Source organism: Pinus tabuliformis, chromosome 6 (genome assembly GCF_031772625.1).
Source record: "Pinus tabuliformis cultivar Carrire ecotype Pingquan chromosome 6, CPIR1, whole genome shotgun sequence".
NCBI classification, from domain to species: Eukaryota; Viridiplantae; Streptophyta; class Pinopsida; order Pinales; family Pinaceae; genus Pinus; species Pinus tabuliformis.
Genome location: NC_142292.1, coordinates 1,894,873,108 through 1,894,891,408, shown reverse-complemented (window position 1 = coordinate 1,894,891,408; position 18,301 = coordinate 1,894,873,108). Strand labels below are relative to the sequence as shown.

General features: G+C 40.1%; 1 pseudogene; it reads right to left on the bottom strand.

Moving 5' to 3' along the window:
- The window catches only part of LOC149266752 (tRNA-uridine aminocarboxypropyltransferase A-like), a 46,810-nt pseudogene extending 30,124 nt beyond the window's left edge, over nt 1–16,686 (bottom strand).
- Nucleotides 16,687–18,301: the final 1,615 nt, after the last annotated feature.

The window sequence follows — 18,301 nt, the reverse complement described above, 5'->3', positions numbered from 1 at the left end:
ATTATGGCTTAAAGATAGCTTTCACCAGAAACTATATATTTTCCTCAATGTTTTCGATTTTCCAAGATCACACTAAGGCGTGGCAGAAAAGAGCATACGCATGAGAAAAATCCTTCATTTAGATTGCTAATTTTCCCAGATCACATAGAGTCACAGGGCAAAGAGTATATGTAGAAATGAAAGGTATAGATCCAATAATAAAAAAAATAGAGATCTAAATAAACTGAAATAAACAGAGAGATGAATAACTGAAACTGCAAATAAAGACCGTATACCTCCAAATCTTAAAAATAACGTAGCTAGGGCTACCGGAAACCTTTTCGCATGAAACGAAAGGGGTTCCTCACTGCAACAAATGATCCTAACGTAATAGAGCAGTCCTATTGGCTCGAAAGCAGTAAAAAATAGTAGATCTAGGACACGACAATTGGATGAAGTTCTACTGGATTCAGATTTGGATCACCAACATATGTGACCCTCAAATAGCTCTAATACCATGTAGGAATTTACAAGGGAAGTTCCTCAGATAGAACAACAAAGGACACCACTCACAAACAAATCATAGATCAATACACCGGTGTTCTTGACGTGGTTAAAACCCTCAAAAAGGGAAACAGTCCATGGCCTAAGCCAATGCGGCCACTTCGGGCAATTTATTAATAAAAGAAGAAAAATTTACATAAGCTTCTCTCATGAACAGTCACACTACAAATGACCCTCCATGCTCTTTAAATAGAGATCATGGACCAATCTAGTGTCAAGCCACGAATCAACTGTCGGTAATATTGAGAAGAGAATGAACCGTTGGATCACTTCATGTCTAGAACATATCGTTACCGTTGGATTCTAACTTACAAAATTACATAGTAAAGGAACACACTTTACTAGACTCTACAGTAGACCAAGTTATACTTAGCTATTTCCTATGTGTCGGAATATCCTAACAAAGTTCTTTTTCATAAATTTGTCTCTCAAGTCCGAAAAAGCATAAAATAATACAAGAGAGAACCTATTGACCATGTTCGATCAATGTATTCCTTTTTTGTAAATAATCTATCTCAGTCTCGAAAAGGGTTAAACTTATACTGAGTATATGTCATTTCCAATCTTTTTACAAGCTGAAAAGGACAAGCACCCGACAACCTTTTCATATTTGGAGAGTCTGAAAAGAGATGAAAGAAGACTCTAGGGGGGTTCCTTTTTCATTGTTTAACAGAGCTCAAAAAATAGATAAAAGTATGCTCTGTGGTCAAAAGTACATTTTACGATCATGCATGTCAAATTCACCATGTCAGTTGTAAACTTGCTCAAAGAACCACCAAACAGATTAAACATACCTGTTTCATTCGTAAAGATAGGTAAAAACTATAGTTTGTTCATTTAATGAACATGAAATAACCATAAAACAAGAATTTAACAAGTCATTTTACCATTTGACATTTACCATTCAGTTTTGTGCTCTCAACCAAATTTTACCTCAAACATCAGCAGCTAATTGCAGGAGAGTCTATGGATCATTTTGCGTGCTATCAGAACCAGGTAGGAGATTTACCTCTTCTCTTTCATTTAAGGTCATGCCTTTTCAATTTCAAGAAAAAAATTTAGGGTTTTGGGGTCCCTAGGGTAAATATACCACACCCTGGGATCAGCGCACTCTCATGCATCGAAAATTGCATTGCAGAGTATTCAAATAGAAGGGAAACTGCTCTGAAGTGCACTGTCTATAGATCAGGGGTGCTTTTGGCATAGTTTAGAATTTTGATTCATCATTCTTGCTGAAAATATCTACAATTTTTTGCATGAAATGGATCCTAACTAAGCCTATGGTGTGATTTTAGACTTTGATCGGATCAAAATGGCTATCACATGGCATGAAAGAGAACATGAAGAACATGATATGGTTTCCCTAAATGATCCTGGTACTATTGAGGCCCTTAGAGATTGTGGGTTACTCAAATATTTCGGGTTATTCGGGATGAGGCAACAATTAGAACTATTGCAGTTCTTGGTTCATTGATGGGATCTGTTGTGGTCACTAAAAACCCCCCTCTTTGTTTGATATTAGTAATAACATCAAGCAAAGGGGGACCCTTAACCAAAAATCCAAAAAAATATTTTGTTTAAAAAATCTTTTGTATTAACTCCCTAAGAGCTATATCGCGTCGCAAAGGTAGAGAGAAGCGTTTTCCCAAAGCGCATAAATACACTGAAAAAGAGCGACGCGAGAACCCATCGCATCGCTTGCATTAAAAGTGCTCAAAAAGGGAAAACCTAAGGAATCGCCGATGGCCGATATGCGACGTCGCACATCGCAATGTCGCATAAGCAGCACAGACTGATAAAGCGAAAATCTTGCAATCTTGCGATCTGCGATCATACAAAACTGCGATCTGCGATATTGGCAATTTGCAATAACACTTAATGACGTCGCAGTCCTCGATACTGCGATTCCAATCGCAGAAAGGACTCATCGCAAGAATTCTCCGACATAAACGGTAAACCCAAAATTGAGCGCGCACCTTAAGGGAAATTAATGATCGCATGCTTCAGTATCCAAGAATGATTGTATCGCGTTTTTCGAAGAGTCAAATCATGATGAGTGTCAGAATTACGCATTCATTAGAACTTAATGCTTTCATGTAAATCTTTTCGTCATTTCTCTTCTTCTTTGCGTAAACTGCAAGACATGTAACTGATATAAATCTATATGCAGGAAACATCTAAGGAAAAGAGGAAAGCGCCAATGGGGTAACAGAGAGAAGATGCCTCCGCAAATGGATGCTGCATGCAGCAAGACCGCAGATTCCAGAGTATCACCCAACAGGCACTGATGAAAATAGACTATCTAAGACTCAGAGTCAAAGGCACACAAAAGAAGCGTGTTTGCAAAAGATCTTGAAGCTCAGACTGGGTAAAGCAAAAAGAGAAATGCAAAAGAAGGAGGACGCTCCAGAAAAGCCTGGAACAAAGAACGGAAGCAATTCTCGATACAAGGGATTGTCCATACAACACGACTCCTAACTCATTGAGTCATTCGCACGACCGGAAACCGAAATAGCAACAGCAAAATCAGTTCGAAAGGAACCTGGGTTGTACTAAGTGTACGCACAGCGAATACACCCAGCTAGAGAAAGGTTTTCGAAAATATCTTCTAGTCTGTCAGAAAGAGGTGCCATCTCTTGTCATTTCTAATTTTCAAGCTCAAACAAAAGGAAAGGACAACCAGCCGACTCTTTCAGGGCAAACAGCGCATTGCTTACAACACTAAGGAGCGGATACAGAAACAGTTAGAAATTAGATTTGATTTTTAGAAATAAATTTGCTTTTAGTAAAAGGGTGGTCATTTGAAGCCGTTCCCTAAATTTGTGTAATTAAGATTAATTAGTTAGTAGTATTTAACCCTTCTCATGGCATTTGGAGAAGGGTCCAGAAATTTGTCAAAAACTGGTCCTCGGAACATGCACTTCTGCACCCTCAGAGGAGGTTTTGATGAATGGAAGGATCGAGATTTATTTATGTTTGCATTTTAATGTCTGTTACTGATGTTGCACTACTGTACTCTTAGTAGATATTAGAACAAGTAGAGATAAATTGTTATTGCTTGAAGTCTGTGAGTAAAAATCAGTCATAAATGGTACTTTTATCTCTTGACGAATTTCTGATTATATTCTTAGAGTGATATGCAGCTGATATTGTTTATATGTTAATGTATGAGCATATGGGTTATCATTTGGCACTTTTGTATGGTGGACTCATTTATTTATGCTTGATATATGAATGATTTATTTATGCGATATGTTGTTCACAACTGTTTTGTTTAACTTCTTATGCAGAATGGTTCATCTTAAATGGTTTATATTCTTGTGATAGCTGAATGATCTTTATTACCAGTTATTATGTGAAATCTTTCTAAATCGCATAATGGAAAAGATATATCCCGGGTTAGTGTAGATTACATATGTTGTTTTCATTAGATTACTGTAGCTTAGAATCAGTTTGCGAGTTAGATTTAAATTAGTTTTAGAATGCTTCCAGAATCAACATAATCAAACTCTACACACACACACATCCCATGCATCGGGAAGTTGGTCCCGTTACCCCCAGTCGGACCCGCTACATCAAACGGGCACGAAGCCGCCAACCAAGTTCCCGGCCAGGTGGGTATCCCCCTTGTTGTTGACCCGATTTCGGGGCCCTCAACATATTTGGCACTAGAAGGAGGGCCTGAGCATATTGTCTGTTGGAATGTTTTTAAATTAGAAATCTTGAAACAGGATGGCTGCTCATAGAATTCCTATTTGGAGTTGCATCCATGTTCCTGCCTCTTCCAACACTCCACCAGATGTGGTAAGGCTATTGTCTCAGGTAAAATTCAATGGTAAGAATAATTCTTCTGCATTCCACCATGCCTTGCAATTCATTCAAAGAGTTTCGATTTCTGATATTCAGAAAATTGATGAAGGTGTTTTGTGCAGGATTTTTACTCTTACATTCACAGCGGAAGCTAGAAAATGGTACAGAAACCTCCCAGTTGCATCAATCCATAGCTGGGACCAATTCGTTAGGACTTTCATCTTGGAATTTGATTGCTATGAATACGACCAGGTCTATGATGAAATCGACTATCTGTGGAAACAAGACGAACCCGTAAGGGATTTCAATATGCGATTTCATCTTAAATGTCTACAATATGACCTCGAGGACGAGCTCACAGATGAAGAATCTTCAGATTGTGACGAGTATTTCCTACCTCCTGTATCTGACCAAACATAGATTAGCCTAGGAGTCTTGCATGCTCTAGTACCAGAAGACAAAGACGAAAATACTGAAAGGGAAACTACCTTGGAACCAGAAGTTGACTTTGACATAGAGTCAGATAATATCATTTCAAATCAACAAATGCTGATGCCAAGGTTAGATCTACCAACTGTTTCTCTTTCAAAAAATATTGGCACAAAAAGGTATGATCTAAAGCCCGATGCTTATAGTGAATCTGATGAACAAAATTTATTTGGTGTTTTTAAATGCATTATTCCAGATTCACATTTTTCTCTTTACCCCAATGTTTTTAGTGATGACGATTTTCCCCCTCATAATATCAAGCATATCTCAACAGACACAGAGGGTTATTCAAACAAATCATCATTGGGTTTTCAAAATAAAGAGACCACTTTAGCACAGCCTTTGATCAATATCCAACGAGAGTTGCCTGACCTCCCTTGTCTGAAAACATATAATGAAAAAGAGGAACCTAGGGAAAACTGTAAAGTCTTTCGTGATAGTTGCTTTGACAATTGTGAGGATGTTGAGTTATTACAAGTAACTCATCTAGCGTCAGTTAATAAGGAACATCTTAGATCAGGAACTATTTCATCTGACCCTCATCTCAAAGCAAAAGCTCATTTGAATAATTCTACAGACAATACTCCGATCTATGATGCATATCAAGAGGAAAGCTCCATCCCTGTTCACAATCATGATTTAGTTCCTGATTCACAAAACCTAGCCAGTTCTTGTGAAAAGCAAAAAGTTGCAAGTAACTCCCAGTTGTGCGATAACACTATTTGTATAAATACCCAATCATTTCTCTCTCACTTGCATTCATTTTGTACAAAATCGGATTTCTTTTTAAATTTTCAAATTTTTGATAAATCATATTTTAGCAATTTATATATGAGAACTTTCATTATCGCTAAAAGTTCAACGTCAAAAAGCAACGGGTTACAAGCCATCGAAACTGAAAAACCCTTTTCACAATTTGACTCGTTATCCCTCCTATTGAAAGATCACCAATTCACATCAGAAATTCATCCTAATTTTTATGATCCAATAGGTACTCAGTTGGAAAAAACTTCTCATGAGGAAAGAAAATCAAGCAGAATTCCAATTGAGGTTGTAGGTTCTTATTCCCTAGCCAACAATTTCGATCCAAGGGAAATTTGGTACTTTTTACTAATGCTTGGAAGATTCATACGACTAGGAATAATAATGAATCGTTGGTTCCATTGGAAATATCATTTTACTTAGTTATTTCCTGTATATAGTTAGAATAGGAGTAGGAGTAATTTAGCTAGGTTGTTAGTTTTGCTTTCAATAATTGATAGGCAAAGTTATTTATATTCTCTAAATGACCCTAGGGAATGTTTGCCTCTCTCAAGTAATGTTTGTTCTGGCTAAATGACATTTGATGTTTACTAAAGACACCTTGTCTCTGTTAAAGATTTTGGACTTCGGCTCCTATGAACAGAAAATCTTTCGAGAATTTGATCTTTATTATCGATAGAACTTTGACCCAGAAATGATGATAGTTTCAACTCCAAAAAATTAAAAGAAAGCTATCTCAGTGAAAGATTTGTTTTAGGTCAGCACAATGAAAGGTATCAATATTAAAATAAAGATTCTTTGTGAAAGCAACCATTACCAAAAGCAGCCCTATCATTGTCGTCCAGAACTTTCTTAAGGAAAGAAAATTTGACTTCCTCCCTGCTGAAGGAAAACACAACATTCAGAGGAATGACCTAAAAAGATGCTATATCTCAAAAGAATAAGAGGTCTCATCACGAGCCGACTTATCATGATCACAGATATTATAACTTGCTGACTTTGCCAAGACTGTCTACCAAAATAGGGCAATGACTCAAGATTATTGCAATCAAAAGACAAGGGGTCTCATCACGAGCAAGCTTGCTCAGCAAAAGTGTAAATCAGGTGAATGACTGTGTCATAATTTGGCCACCAAACCAAGACATTGTTCTTTAGAGAATAAAAAAGGAAAAAGCATCAAGAAAGGGATTCTTTCTGAAAAAGTTGTAAATAACCTGAGGCAGGATAAAGGATCATTCCTGGATAATAGGTAACCCTGTCGAGGCTATGGACGCCTGCTGGCAGCAGTGGCTCTACCTGCGACAAAGGAGCATATTTAAGAAGGACTGATACATAGAGAACACTTTATTTTTATGTTTTACAAGACCAAGTAATGACTGATTTAAATTCGAATACAATCTGGGGATGCAAGTAATTGAGCTAGAATGGAGCTGAAACAAAACATCATTGACGCTTTGAAGTATCATTTGTTTTTATCTTTTTATAATAAAGTTCAAATTTCCTGAGAATTTTTTTTTTTAGAAGTTTGAAAACGTCAATAGAAAAAGAGCAGAGATAACTGGTTCTTCACAGTGAATCGCCATTGTTGTGGTCACCAACAACCCCCCTCTTTGTTTGATATTAGTAATAACATCAAGCAAAGGGGGACCCTTAACCAAAAATCCAAAAAAATATTTTGTTTAAAAAATCTTTTGTATTAACTCCCTAAGAGCTATATCGCGTCGCAAAGGTAGAGAGAAGCGTTTTCCCAAAGCGCATAAATACACTGAAAAAGAGCGATGCGAGAACCCATCGCATCGCGTGCATTAAAAGCGCTCAAAAAGGGAAAACCTAAGGAATCGCCGACGGCCGATATGTGACGTCGCACGTCGCAATGTCGCATAAGCAGCACAGAGTGATAAAGCGAAAATCTTGCGATCTTGCGATCTTGCGATCTGCGATCATACAAAACTGCGATCTGCGATATTGGCAATTTGCGATAACACTTAATGACGTCGCAGTCCTCGATACTGCAATTCCAATCACAGAAAGGACTCATCGCAAGAATTCTCCGACATAAACGGTAAACCCAAAATTGAGCGCGCACCTTAAGGGAAATTAATGATCGCATGCTTCAGTATCCAAGAATGATTGTGTCGCTTTTTTCGAAGAGTCAAATCATGATGAGTGTCAGAATTACGCATTCATTAGAACTTAATGCTTTCATGTCAATCTTTTCGTCATTTCTCTTCTTCTTTGCGTAAACTGCAAGACATGTAACTGATATAAATCTATATGCAGGAAACATCTAAGGAAAAGAGGAAAGCACCAATGGGGTAACAGAGAGAAGATGCCTCCGCAAATGGATGCCGCATGTAGCAAGACCGCGGATTCTAGAGTATCACCCAACAGGCGCTGATGAAAATAGACTATCTAAGACTCAGAGTCAAAGGCACACAAAAGCAACGTGTTTGCAAAAGATCTTGAAGCTCAGAATGGGTAAAGCAAAAAGAGAAACGCAAAAGAAGGAGGACGCTCCAGAAAAGCCTGGAACAAAGAACGGAAGCAATTCTCGATACAGGGGATTGTCCATACAACGCGAATCCTAACTCATTGAGTCATTCGCACGACCGGAAACCGAAATAGCAATAGCAAAATCAGTTCGAAAGGAACCTGGGTTGTACTAAGTGTACGCACAGCGAATACACCCAGCTAGAGAAAGGTTTTCGAAAATATCTTCTAGTCTGTCAGAAAGAGGTGCCAGCTCTTGTCATTTCTAATTTTCAAGCTCAAACAAAAGGAAAGGACAACCAACCGACTCTTTCAGGGCGAACAACGGATTGCTTACAGCACTAAGGAGTAGATACAGAAATGGTTAGAAATTAGATTTGATTTTTAGAAATAAATTTGCTTTTAGTAAAAGGGTGGTCATTTGAAGCTGTTCCCTAAATTTGTGTAATTAAGATTAATTAGTTAGTAGTATTTAACCCTTCTCATGGCATTTGGAGAAGGGTCTAGAAATTTGTCAAAAACTGGTCCTCGGAACATGCACTTCTGCACCCTCAGAGGAGGTTTTGATGAATGGAAGGATCGAGATTTATTTATGTTTGCATTTTAATGTCTGCTATTGATGTTGCACTACTGTACTCTTAGTAGATATTAGAACAAGTAGAGATAAATCGTTATTGCTTGAAGTCTGTGAGTAAAAATCAGTCATAAATGGTACTTTTATCTCTTGACGAATTTCTGCTTATATTCTTAGAGTGATATGCAGCTGATATTGTTTATATGTTAATGTATGAGCATATGGGTTATCATTTGGCACTTTTGTACGGTGGACTCATTTATTTATGCTTGATATATGAATGATTTATTTATGCGATATGCTGTTCACAACTGTTTTGTTTAACTTCTTATGCAGAATGGTTCATCTTAAATGGTTTATATTCTTGTGATAGCTGAATGATCTTTATTACCAGTTATTATGTGAAATCTTTCTAAATCGCATAATGGAAAAGATATATCCCGGGTTAGTGTAGATTACATATGTTGTTTTCATTAGATTACTGTAGCTTAGAATCATTTTGCGAGTTAGATTTAAATTAGTTTTAGAATGCTTCCAGAATCAACATAATCAAACTCTACACACACACACATCCCATGCATCGGGAAGATGGTCCCGTTACCCCCAGTCGGACCCGCTACATCAAACGGGCACGGAGCCGCCAACCAGGTTCCCGACCGGGTGGGTATCCCCCTTGTTGTTGACCCGATTTCGGGGCCCTCAACAGGATCCAATGGAACAGGTTTTTCACATAGGGGACAAAGTGCTCCCTATATTGATCGATGATATTTACTTTCTCACAGGATTTTTGAGACGTGGTGCTCCCATTTATATTTCAAGTTCTACCTTTGGGGATGAATCAGTGAGGGACTACATTCAACAATTCTGTCAGCTAGCTACACAACCTAGCAAAGATGGAAAGATAAACATCAGGGATGTTTGTGATTTACCCTTGCGAAAAATCCTATTTACTATAGCAAAGTTGGCGGGTAGCATGACACTTCATGTCACGAATAGTTCATACATGGAGTATGCGCTCGAGTTTCTCGAGCCAACTATGTTCAACTGGTGTGAGGCAGTACTCTCTTTGATGAAAGATCAGTTGACTAAAGTAAAAAGCGGTAAGACAAAAAATTCAAGCTATGGATCGATCTTCATTGCTTTTACTTTGGGGAGAATTCCATTGATGCAACCTCAGGATGTCACACTAAGTTTAGCTTGTCCTGGAGATCCATGGATGCAAAGATGGGTAGAGTTGATGGCTTGACATGTTGGTCAGTAATAAATCTCATTTTCTACCGCATTCTTCAGTTGGATCTATCGACAACATATTGTCATATAGGAGCATCCATATGCAGGGATGGATTTTCGTGGAGATCCATATTTGAGATTACCAGTGGGTGCTCAATGGGGTGCTATAGGTAAATTGTTTTGACCATGGATTTTTTTTTTTTTTTTTGAGTTTTTACATGTTTTCATGTTTTTTTATGTTTCCAAGACTAAAATAAAAATGCCCTCATGTATATAGATGTTGGCACCGTTCGACCAATGGGTCATCAATAGGAGGCAGGTGAATCAGTGGGGAGAAATGTTGGAAGAGAAGTTCTCCAAGATTTAGATGTGATCGAGACACTGGCGGAGTTGCAAGATCATATAGAGGCGTTAACCCTCAACATATCAGATGTTCGGATCGAGGAGTTATCGAGGAGACTACAACGCCATACTATTGGTGTACCTAGCTATTGGATGAGGCTATTGCACATGATAGCTCAGGCAATGACCTGTTATCATGAGCATCATTAGATATTCTTAGGATGATTTATTGTATGCATTTTGAGGTTTTGAGGTCAGATGAACAACATGTCTTGGACAATAATTTTTGTAAAAACTTTGAACATCTATCTATTTTACTTTCATTGTTTTTGTATGGTTATGTGTAATCCTATTCAACTGTTGATGTGAATTGAAAATTTACTCTTTACATATGTCATAAATGTCTGTTTAACACATAATTCGCTAAAGAACTAGTCAATGTGTTAAAGTTCCTAGAAATGTGTTGATATTGAATGTAATCAAAATGTATTTCCAAGAGACGAACTCTAAGGAATATATGATGAATGGTTGGATTTCAAACAATATAAACATTCATAAGTTGTAGTACGACAAGTTGTGAGTCTAGCCTAATGATGATTTGTCGAATGCCAAGTGAAATGGCATCAGAGAGGATTTCGATCAATGCGCTATACTCAGCGATAATGTTTGTAGAATGGCCGATACAAATCCCTTGAAAACTCACTAACTCACCACTTGGAGATAATATGGCCCATGCTACAGAGGATAGGTTCTACGTACTACGACTAGCACCATCAGCATAACCAACAAATGGTTCCAAAGATTTCGACATCTGCAACAAATGCAAAACTGGATTACTAACCACATAAAAGCTCTAAAAGTCACACTGTGACACACACACACAATTAAAGCATATATACATTGTTTTTACTACGCACAATCAAGCATAGTAACATTTAAGATACAACCCATTTCGGGGCTGCGACAATGGAATTCCATCATAATGAACCAACTCATAAGTGCCTTTTGCCAAAATATGCTTGACAATGTAGGGTCCCATCCATACTGGTTCAAATTTTCCTATTCCTAATTTATCAGCTTCCTAATCATAAAGTAAGACTAGGTCTCCTTCTGAGAATATGCGGGGCTTGACATTGTGTTTCTTCGTTGGCCAATGTGGCTTCACGACGTGTTTCATCTAGATGGATCAGTTTTAAGAAACGTGCTTCCTCATCAGAAGTGTCAGGTAACAAGTCAATTATTATTTTTAGTGATGAAATCTCACATTGTATTGGCAAGATTGCCTCAAGACCATACACCAATTAGAAAGGTGTGAATCCAGTTGTGTTTCTTACCGAGGTTTGGTAAGCCCACAAAGCTGAGTACATGATCAAATGCTAGTGTCATTTTTGAACTCCTATCATTCGTTGAAGAATTCTCTTAAGGAATTTGTTGATGGCTTCAACTTATCCATTAGCCTGTGGATAATAAGCAGCAGTACTATCATGTGAGAGTCCTAACATGGCAGTTAATTCAATCATCATGTGATTGCAAAAATGCGAACAATGATCTGTAACTATATCTTGTGGTACACCAAACCGTGCAACCACATGTAGGCATCGCCTCGGCCCATTTCGTAAAATAGTCAATGACAACAATAATATACCCATTCCCCCTAGCCGAGTGAGGGTTACATTTCATGAAATCAGTGCCCCATTTTGCAAATGGTTTAATAGCGATGACAGGATGCAGTGGTGTAGGTGGTAATCGAATTTTACGGTAAAAAATCTGGCATGCATGGCAACTTCTGACTGCAATAATGCAATCATTAAATATGGTAGGCCAGATGTAACTAGCACGGAGAATTTTCTGTGTGGTAGCATAACCAGATAAACTCCACCACAAGCAATAAAATGGCAATAATTTAGAACTTTCTCGAATTCCTCATGTGTGAGGCACCTACAAAGAATCTTGTTGATACCATGATAGTAAAGTGTGTCGCCAATGATCAGATAATCTTCGGCTTGATATAAAATACGTCGTTGTTACGAGCGAGAGGTATTGGACCGAAAAGTTTGGGTTTGGAGATAGATCAGTATATCTCCATACCAAGGGTCAGATGATGAGATCAGAAACAGAGACTCATCTGGAATTGATGGTTCCGTTATTGAGCCGATGGCGGTAGAGGGAAGGTCGCAAAGAAGCTTGGAAAAAACTAGATATTTATTTGACTTGGATTTAACGAATTCCAAATCAAATTCCTCCAAAATGACAATCCGTTTTGAATATTTTCTCCCCAACAATTGACGTGACAAGATGTATGTCATAGGGTTACAATCCAAAATGACAGTGGCCTTTTGGAGCAGGATATAATAGTGAAATCTCTATACAGCTTGAATGGAAGCCAAAGCTAGCTTCTCCACATAAGAATGCTTAACTTCCATATCATTGAGTTTAGGACTCAAATAATAGATCGGATGTTCAATCCCATCTTCTTCATGTACTAAAACCATAGGAATGGTTGTATATATAGTGGCAAGAAATAATCATTTTGATAATTAGGGGAATACATTAATGACACTTGGATTAGGGTATATTTGAGAGCATCAAAGGAAGCTTGCGCAACCTAGTCCTAATGGAAGGGAAATCACTTTTTCAAAAGATGCGTAAATGTTGGCTTATTGAGGCCTGACCCAGGTTTGGAGTTAATTAGCCAAACAAATCCTTGTACTATTGGCCCTTTCAGAAATAGTCCACAGAGTGCAGGCTGAGGTCTCACCCGAAGCAGTATGGGGGGATGCTGGAACTAGGTTTCCGCACCCTTGAGATGTCTGACGGGTTGATTTAGTCCAACTGTGAATACCTTTGTACAGGTTACGTTTCACACTTCCCCAGCCTATGAGGGCTTCACGGTCTTGTTATATTTGTCTTCGTGCAACCCTAACCAGGGGTTGAGGAGCTTTCGCATTGCTAGAGTAGCGATCTGCACTATTTCCCCAAGTCACCCACGGATCTTACATATCTTCTTATAATAGTTAGTTATCTTCACATAAATAGATACCTTATATTATATTCACTTATTCAGCACATTCATATAAGTTCGTGCAATAAATACACAATAAACTTCCAATTCATACCCAATATACTTCAATGCATAAAGTAGGAAAAGATACATAGAAATGTTGTAAAACTTTTGTTTATTAATGCTTCAACCGGTTACAGACTCGACCTGCCCTACACACTCAACTGCAGGGGTCCGCGCACTCAACTATGGACTACTAGGCCTCTATGCACTCAACTGTAGAGCCTTCTCCTACTCTACGACCCAAAGACACGACTCTATAGTTGGACTCACTGCTTCATCGATTCATCTCCTCTCTAATTGTTATGTCTTTTACACTTAAAGCCTCGCTCTATTTATACAATCCCATGGTCCACGAACCATGGGTAGATCTCTCAAACTAACATTACATTAAAAAAATGAGGGCGGACAACCCTCTGACTCATTTTCCATATTCACGCTCCGCGCCCACAAATTGCGGAGTCTTTACAATGGACTTAGTAAAAACTTGGGCTTTAAGCCCCAAAACTTGCCTTGGGGGGATCCCACGACCAACAGGCCCCAAACACAAACATCGTGACTCGCCCTCGAGTCACTCTTTTGGTGTGGATATCTTCGCACATAGACCTTCCAATTCTTCTCAAACAGTTGCAAGGTCAGCAGCATACTAAGTGGCTACCTGCTGAATCTCCTGGACTTATTGTTCTAAGACCGCGGTGTTAGAAATGCTTCCTTGTATCTGTTCCTACTTCCCCTACATTTGTGCAAGCTTGCCTTCAATCGTTGTTGTGATTATGAAGGCCTTTTCGATCCAAGGCTGAAAACATGCCTTCGAAACTGCTTCTCTATCTCGTATTGCATCTACTTTATCTTTAAGCGCTTTGGCCTGTTGCATTCACACAAGCCTCTGAGTGAAGGCCACTTTCTGCGTGATCCCTTTGATGTTATCATACTACTGTTGTAGCTCACGCGCCTATGTTTCTAAGTTTTGTATGTTCAGGTCCTCCTGCAAATTTGTGAGGGCCTCAAATGATTCTTCCAACATTCTGGTGCAGTCCCTTACTGCACTGCTAATCTCCTCCATCCTTGATGTAATGGCGTTGGCACGCTGTTCCCTTACCTTTAGAGAAGTTGAAGATTGCACCTTCAACAATAGCTCTGCTATCTGAAGGTTCAGCTCCAGCTCAACCTCAGCCATTTCTTCTTGCTCCTCATGCACCCCTACTGCTAATCTTTTGATGCGCACCTCTACTGGCAAGTCTACTGGGATGACCATCTTAGAGACCATCTAGCAGGCTTCTTCAATTACCTATACCATCTGCCTATTTTGAGACATGAACTTGTCGCACTCCAAGCTCAACTACTCCATGTTGATCTTCTAGTCACTTAAAAACTATAGCGAGCGACTCTCCCTAGCCCAAGCTTCTATAGTAATCCCATCCTACTGAACATAGAGTGTCTCTTGAGGGAGCGCAACAATGTTGATCCCTATCCCCTTTAATGTACTAACCGTAGGCCTGTCGGCCTCATTTTCTCTAACCAGTGCCCCTTTTGGCAGCATTATTATGTTGTTCGTACGAGCGCGCAACATTTCCTCGGCTGCAGTTGTTCCTACTGCGAGGCTGGTCGAGAGAGTACCAGCTTGAAGAGTGTGCACCTACAACTCCTAAATCTGTGCTCAGAGGCCTCGCAACACAATTTGATTCTCCTTCGTAATGTTCTAGAGGGCTTATATGGTGATGTCGTGCACCGTCTCTCCTATATCATGCAGATCCCTCTTAGTAAGGGTGATTGGGTCGATAGATATATTAGACTCTTTTACCTTCCCATCCACTCACTCGCGCATTGGCACTTTAATTGTGTTGATGTTGTTTGTCGGTCCGCACTACCCTCCTCTACCTTTGTTTCCATCTCTTTCTCCTACTCAAGTGAAGGCAACTTCTAACACTCGTGCACCTTCTCTGCTACCTTCTGTGCTGCTGCTATAGCCTTTTTCTATTCTGCTACTCTCTGCATAGCATCCTGTGCCTCTTGCACTTTTTCTTTTTAGCCAACTGTGCCACGCGCAGTTTTTCCACTTCCTTCTCTTTCTATGCAGCAGAATTTTCCAGTGAAGAGATGTCTGGAGCACGTCACTTCGATAGCCACGTCTCAAGTACATTGAAGATCACATCATCTGTGGCTATATAGGGAATTTCGTTCCACTTCATTGTAGTGTCCTTGCATGCCCTGAGGTAGATGTGATGAAAGTCCACTTTGAACTCTATGAAACTTTGCAAGTTGGTGTAGGTAGTGGGTGATAACTGTGGCTTGCGGTTTATCCCCATTCTGATGCTCATCTCCATGAAATCCCAGAATATTTTACTATCATGGATCCAGTTCATGTCTTTAGTGGCCCACAATGAAGCGTACTTCGCGGCCTCTAGGAGATCCCTTGCAATTGTGGGGAACTAGCTATCCTCAGGCAATTCCCCAGCCACCAACACTATGGATAGCAGAAGCCATGCATAGTGGAAAGTTTTTCCTTGTTCTTGTGCCTCATGGAGATTCTCCAGGAGATCCTTGCACAAGAATTTGGATCAGTTAAACTGGACCCCCTCTGCACATTGTTCGACAAGTGAAACCACCGGCATGGACACCTCATCCATGTGGAACTTCTGCATGATCTTACCTACTAGTATTTGAGTCGCAACTCTGACTGCCTTGTTTTTGATACTGGATATTGTATAGCCCCTCTTTTTCTTCTACAACTTTTATTTCTTTTTCATCGCCTCTGCGATGGCCAAATCACTGCTCTTACCCTCCGAAATGTCTATTGGGTCTTATCCTTTACACGGGAGATGGGTAACTTGATGGATTAGGTGGTTTGTGATGGGGATAGGCTCCTCCAGCCATAAACACCCACCATGCACCAAGCAGAGTAGCTTCCTGATGACGAATATTATCACTAGGTCATGATGGTAATGTGACACACAGAGCAGGTTCAACAACCCTGCCTTTTCGACTTCGTGTAACCACTTGCGTGGCTCCAACTCTATAACTCCCACCGCGGTGTGTTTCTTTGGCTTCATGAGGTGCATGGTTGCCAAGTGAGGGAATTTCTCATGGTCAGCAAGATCCCAGTCTTCTAACTTTAAGCTAGACACCTGTCCCAAGTGTGTTCCTTCAAAAATGATATCGTTCGGGAGGAGTGGAGTTTGCAGAGAGCTCTTGCTCTCATCGAGGTCCTTGGGCACCTTCGCCTTCTGCTTCTGTGGAGGGACATACACAAGCAGCTTAGTTAGAGGGACTGCGCCTTGGTTTCTTCCTCCATACCCTCGTCCTTGTCCTCTTCAATTATGATGTCCTCAAGGTCTTCTTCCTCCTCATTGATTTCCAAATTAACCGCTTTCACTTTTTCCTCCATAGTTAATCTGGTTCGCAGCGGGTTTCGGGGGGACACATGCACCGGAATCATTGGTTGTTTATCTTTCTTTGGTCTCGGTGTGTGTAGTGATTTAGGGATTTCCACAACTATCCCGATGCTCTCAGGGGAATCTTCTATGGTCATGTCTTATGCGGCTTCTTTGGTGGTCATCTCTGCGATTTCCCTGGCTTCTTCAGACGGTGCCATCTGGTTCGTCGAGAAATCTGTCAACCATTCAATCAGGGGCTCAACCAATGCTCTCCATAGGAAAAAAAGGTCTCGGTTCGGAATACTTGGGGCATAGGATAGCTCAATTCGCAAAACACCAGGTGTTGTTTGCCGGGCAGCCCTTTGTAATTTATAGTGCCTTTTGAATTTGAATTCGACTGCTCCCCCCAAATCTGGTTCATTAATGCTCCCTTGGCGGTAGATTTTCCAAAATCTTTAACATAAAGGCTATCTTAAATGCCTGCCGCCTGCTCCATTTGGTCTCATGTCAAGCATCACATCATGAATAGTGACTACAATGGTCACTTTCCAACCAACCCGCGTGGCAGTGTAGACCCCCTTGTGTGGTCGTGAACCTTGTGACACTTTGCTCCTATGTGAACCCCGACATCGTGTAGCTCTCGGGAAGAGTAGTTTATAGTCCCGTGCCTCCTTTCAATTGCCTGGAGTGCTAAGACTATACTTCCCATGGCTAGTCAGGTGGTTGAGCCACCTGTATAGGGTTTCAACCGGTCATCCATCACTTTTCCTAGAATAAATCCACTTTTTATTTTTACTGTCTACGTTGTGCACTTTACCGTTGGCATCGCGTCATCATCGGTGATCCCTCGAGTAATATACGGTCCAATCCAAGGTATCAAGCTAATCAACTTCCGGCGGTACTCCACAATTTTGTCAACGTAATCATGCGCACCCTATTTTATCACCCCAATTTTCTTATCAAGAAAATCCTTCTTTATTTCTTCCTCAAGCTTTTTCACTTCCGCTTCCATGAGAGCACTTTTCTCCCTTAATTGCACCCTTTCTTTCATGAGTTCTTGGAGTCTAAGATCACCATGTCTGATTTCTTTCTCAGGTCCCAAGCGTTCTACTTCGGTCAGCTACGCGATCCCTTCTTCCATGGCTCCACGAACCGTCATATCTACTGGCCTGCTATGTGTGGACTAGGCATACTTTGCTCTATTGGAACTACAATGTTTGCTCCATAGGCCAACGTAGAAGGGATCTTCCCCATTAGTTTCTTGCATGTTGTTATATAAGCCCATAGAATTGTTGGTATGCATGGGTCCCAATCACTCCGCTGTGTATTATATACCCTGTTTAGCGTTTCACACACTTCTTTAAAGGCTTCTATGTGGGTAGCCTTCTACACACTCATTCTTTCCAGACTTCGTCATCCCAACTGGAGGGACCATTCTTGCAATTACCTCACCAACACCAGCTTATTGACTGTGTTCTCGAACGTGAAGTCCATGTGCATCCAGATAGGTTGTTTACCATATGCCTGTACCCATCTGGACAGATGCGTGTGTTAGAGTTGTTCTGGTTAGCCCTCGGTCAGAGATCAAAGCTCTTTGTGCATTTCAAATTTTAGGTGTCCTGCTCC